We start from the raw sequence: 5,712 nt of genomic DNA, 5'->3' as shown, positions 1-5,712 counted from the left end.
GGGGAGTGACCACTCCCCTGGCCTGCACCTCCCAGGGGAGGTGCCCAGAGCTCCTCCAGTGTGCCCCAGACCTCTGCCATCTTGGAAACAGAGGTGTTTATGGCACACTGGACTGCTCTTAGTGGCCAGTGCCAGCAGGTGACGTCAGAGACTCCTTCTGATAGGCTCTTACCTCCCTTGGTAGCCAATCCTCCTTCCTTGGTAGCCAAACCTCCTTTTCTGGCTATTTAGGGTCTCTGCTTTGGGGAATTCTTCAGATAACGAATGCAAGAGCTCATCAGAGTTCCTCTGCATCTCCCTCTTCACCTTCTGCCAAAGGATTGACCGCTGACTGCTCAGGATGCCTGCAAAACCGCAACAAAGTAGCAAGACGACTACTAGCAACCTTGTATCGCTTCATCCTGCGGCTTGCTCGACTGTTTCCAGGTGGTGCATGCTCTGGGGGTAGCCTGCCTCCTCTCTGCACCAGGAGCTCTGAAGAAATCTCCCGTGGGTCGACGGAATATTCCCCCTGCAACCGCAGGCACCAAAAGACTGCATCACCGAACCTCTGGGGCCCCTCTCAGCACGACGAGCATGGTCCCTGAAACTCAGCAACTCTGTCCAAGTAACTCCCACAGTTCAGTGATCCTTCAGTCCAAGTTTGGTGTAGGTAAGTCCTTGCCTCCCCACGCTAGACTGCATTGCTGGGTACTGCGTGATTTGCAGCTGCTCCGGCTCCTGTGCACTCTTCCAGGATTTCCTTCGTGCACAGCCAAGCCTGGGTCCCCGACACTCTAACCTGTAGTGCACAACCTTCTCAGTTGTCCTCTAGCGTCGTGGGACTCCCTTTTGTGACTTTGCGTGGACTCCGGTTCACTCTTCTTCCAAGTGCCTGTTCAGGTACTTCTGCAGGTGCTGCTGCTTCTGTGAGGGCTCCCTGACTTGCTGGGCTCCCCCTCTGTCTCCTCCTCCAAGTGGCAACATCCTGGTCCCTCCTGGGCCACAGCAGCACCCAAAAACCTCTACCGTTACCCTTGCAGCTAGCAAGGCTTGTTTGCTGTCTTTCTGCATGGGAACACCTCTGCAAGCTTCATCGCGATGTGGGACATCCATCCTCCAAAGGGGAAGTTCCTAGTCCTCTTCTTTCTTGCAGAACTCCAAGGTTCTTCCATCCGGTGGCAGCTTCCTTGAAACCTCAGCTGGCATTTCCTGGGCTCCTGCCCACTCTCGACACTGTCGCGACTATTGGACTTGGTCCCCTTGTCTTACAGGTACTTAGGTCTGGAAATCCACTGTTGTTGCATTGCTGGTGTTTGTTCTTCCTGCAGAATCCCCCTATCACGAGTCTGTGCTCTCTGGGGTAGTAGGTGCCCTTTACACCTACCTTTCAGGGTCTTGGGGTGGGATATTTTTCTAACCCTCACTGTTTTCTTACAGTCCCAGCGACCCTCTACAAGCTCACATAGGTTTGGGGTCCATTCGTGGTTCGCATTCCACTTTTGGAATATATGGTTTGTGTTGTCCCCATATGTATGTGCTCCTATTGCAATCTACTGTAACTTTACACTGCTTGCATTACGTTTCTTGCTATTACCTGCATAATTTTGGTTTGTGTACATATATCTTGTGTATATATCTTATCCTCATACTGAGGGTACTCGCTGAGATACTTTTGGCATATTGTCATAAAAATAAAGTACCTTTATTTTTAGTACTTCTGTGTATTGTGTTTTCTTATGATATTGTGCATATGACACCAGTGGTATAGTAGGAGCTTTACATGTCTCCTAGTTCAGCCTAAGCTGCTTTGCCATAGCTACCTTCTATCAACCTAAGCTGCTAGAAACACCTCTTCTACACTAATAAGGGATAACTGGACCTGGCACAAGGTGTAAGTACCTCTGGTACCCACTACAAGCCAGGCCAGCCTCCTACACTTGGGGTATGACTCCTGAAGGCATACACTGACATACGTTGGGTGGGGACTCAGGCTCACCTATAAGCCACACTCTGTGCCTCTGTAGTTTTGCCATCAGCTGTGGGACGCTGCTATTCCTCAGGATAAAGGCATCATCCACCGACCCAGAATACTTAGCAGTGACATGGGAGATGTACTGGTTAGCAAGACACACCATCTGGACATTGAGAGAGTGGAAACTCTTCCTATTCCTGTACACTTGTTCATTGGCCCTGGGGGGGGGGACTAAGGCAATATGGTTCCCATCAATGGCCCCAATAACTTGTGGTATATGTCCCATTGCAAATAATCCAGCCTTCACACTGGGTAATTAATCTACCTGGGGTAATGTGATGTAGCTGCACATGTGTTTGATCAGGGATGCCAAACCCCTTGCAAGCACAATATAGAACATTGGCTGTGACATTTATGCAGCCATGCCCACTGTCACCTGGAAAGTGGCAGTTGCCAGGAGATGGAGAACTGTGAGTACTTGCACAAGAGGGAGTATTTCTGTTGTACAACGGATAGCAGGTAGCAGATCAGGCTCCAGTTGTGCACACAGTTCTGTGATTGTGGCCCTGTCCATACGATAAGTGAGTATGACGTGCTGGTCCTCCGGTGTAGCCAAGTCCACAAGGGGTTTGTACACGGGTGCTTGCCTCCTCCTCCTGCTCCTCCGCAGTGTTTGGTACCTAAGGAACCCAAAAGTAAGAAGGGAGTGACAACAGGAAGTATGAAGACACTACAGCAGTGTACACAGAGCATGCTTGTATGTTGGACACTGGAATTGTCTAGGTGTGTACATTCGACTACAATGACACACTTTTACATCTGTACATGTGTACTAGCAGTAGAAAATGGCAACCGCCTGTCCTGTATGTAGGGACAGATGAAAGTGACCTCACTCCACCGGCATTCGATCATGGCGGCAGGCGGTCTGCACCACCATGAAATTCCTCATTGGCAAACATGGCCCTCTATGGAGTATGGGAACCAATGATGATCAACTCCGGCGGTGACGGTGTTCACCACTGCAGCCTTGACTGCCATTTCATTTCTACCACTTCACTTGATTCCTGACCTTCAACAAGACAACATCTCCACTGCGTTTGCTGCTTTGACCTGTGTCTGGAACCTGCCATGGCCTGTGAAACAGAGGAAAGGGCCCCAGCCTTCACATCGGAGGAGTTGGAGAGGCTCGTGGATGGGGCCCTACTCTTGTATGGGCAGTAGTATGTGCCTCCAGACCAACAGGTGAGTACATCATGGGTACATTGCATGCAACATGGCTGCATGTTGATGTGTGTGTGTGTGTGTGCTGGCAGTGTGTCATTTGGGGTGGTATGGCTGATGGCACTGTTAATGCAGAGGTACGGGTCATGTGTGTGCCTGATGAGGGGCAAATGCAGTTTGTAGGCCACATGTGTGACAGGCTGGATTGTCTGGTTCATGGTTTCCTTCTGTTTGTGTTTCCTCTGCAGTTGAGCGCCCATCAAAAGAAGGGGTTGTCGCGTGCCATCGCCTAGGACGTGCGGACCCTGGGGGTCCATAACAGGCGGAGCACCCACTGCAGGAAACGGTGGGAGGACCTGAGATGCTGGGCCCGGAAAACTGCAGAGTCCCAGCTCGGGACCCCCTCCCAACGAGGGAGGGGTGCCTGTTGGAACCTGACCCCCCCTGATTGCCCGCATACTGGTGGTGGCCTACCTAGAGCTGGATGGGCACTTGAGGGCAACACAGCAGCCACAAGGGGGTGAGTACAGAGACATCTCTGTTGCCTGGCATGGGATTTGGATGCAGGTTACTAGTCAGTGGATGCCCCAATATGCCAGTTTAGACATTGCTGCGTGGTCCAGTTTAGGTTAATTGGGTGAAATGCATGTTTTTGACAGCTAGGTAGCTGGCTTTCCTTGGCAGACAGGGCTTAGTTGGTCCCAGTTGGTGTGCAGATGGCATTGTTTGGCTCCTACCTGCTGTGGTACTTAGCCAATGGAATGCCAGTGTGGTCCATACTGCCTATTCTCAGTCTCAGTGTGTGACAGTGATGTGTATGCCATCTGGGCTGTTGGTGCTGCGATTGACCCTGTGCTTCCTTTCCTTCTCCCCCCTCTCCTTTTTTTCATCTTGTCCATGTGTACATTAGCATCATCTGGCAAAGGAGCTGGGGCGCCGGCGAGTGAGGAAGCTGCAGCCCACGGGACTCAGGAGTCCACCAGCACCGAGGGGACCAGTGGGACGGAGGGTGAGGGGAGCACCATGGCTTGGACAGGAGCTGATACCACTGACTCTGATTCCTTCTGCAATAGGAGCTCCCTGGTGGTGGCGGACCCCTCTGGGACCACCCCAGCTATAGGTTCTACTGCCCCCGCCATACCAGCACCTCCCTACCAGTAGCCCCCCACCAAGTTGCCCATGCCCGCTCACCCAGGAGGGTAGGCATCTCCTTCGCCCCAGGCACCTCAAGCCCTGCCCCAGTCAGCCCTGCTGCCCTCAGTGAGGAGACTATTGACCTCCTGAGATCCATCTCTGTAGGGCAGTCAACCATTGTGAATGCCATCCAGGGGTTGGCATCCCAGATGCAGCAATGCAATGCCTTCCTGGAGGACATTTACGGTGGCTCTGTGGCCCTACAGCCAGTGTCCCTGTTTCTTCCTTTCCCCTCCAACTACCACTTCCCAGTCCCAGTCTACCCCCCCAAACCCACCCCACGCACACATTCTGACAAGTATGCACACAAAACATCAGACAAGACTCGCACAGACAAACACAGTCAGCAAACTTCAGTCCACAGGCACTCGCACACAAACATCATCCACTGTCCCTCCTCCTCCTCCCTCACAGTCACATCCACACTCACACCTGCATGCACTGCAACAGTCCCTGAACCTGCCACCTGCACAGCCTTGCCCGCAGTCACCACAGCAGCAGACCCGCAGACATGCACCCCACACACCACATGCGCAGTCACTACCACCACCATCACCACCTCATGCAGCACACCCACCTCACTTGCAGGCACCACCACAACATCCATCCACACGTCCTGTCTGCCCCCCCCTCCAAAGACACACAAGCACTCTCACTCAGACCCCCAACAGCCATCCACCTCACACACCCACCCTGTCCATGCACCTGCACCCAAGTCCAGCACACCTCCTCCTCCTACAACCCCTCCCTCTACCTCCACTCCCATCCTTCCTCCCACATTGTGCCCCATTGGCTCTATGAAGCTGTTCCTTTCCCGCCTGGACCTCTTCCCTCCCCTTGTCCCCCCGTCCTACCAGTAAGAGGAAGGTCCCACCCCCCCCAGCCCAGTACCTCCAGCACCCAGTCTAACCCTGTTCCACCCCCAAAGTCTCTAGCTGCCATTAAGGGGCACATGAGTGTGACCCCGGCCCCCTGCCCCAAGGACACTCCTCCGCCCCAAAAACAGAGGGCTAAAGTGTCACCCCCTCCCAAACAAAGAGCCAAAACCAAGGAGCCACCTCCAAAACCAAAAGCCAAGGAGACCCCTCCCAAAACAAAGGCCACAGATACCCCTCCCAAAACAAAGGCCAAAAAAAACCCTTCCAAAATTAAGGCCAAGGAGACCCCTACCAAAAATAGGCCAAGGAGACCCCTTCCAAACCAGAGAGGAAGGGGCCCCATCCCGAACTAGAGGCCAAGGAGCCCACTCCCAATGAGAAGCACCCACCAATGCCTCCTGAGGTGCCTGCTCATTTCCAACATGATGCCCCTGAACAGTGGAGTCCCGATGTTGTCAGGAGTCA

This window comes from Pleurodeles waltl, chromosome 7, assembly GCF_031143425.1.
Source record: "Pleurodeles waltl isolate 20211129_DDA chromosome 7, aPleWal1.hap1.20221129, whole genome shotgun sequence".
NCBI lineage: Eukaryota > Metazoa > Chordata > Amphibia > Caudata > Salamandridae > Pleurodeles > Pleurodeles waltl.
The sequence above is the reverse complement of the archived record's forward strand: the minus strand, read 5'-3'. Positions refer to the sequence as shown.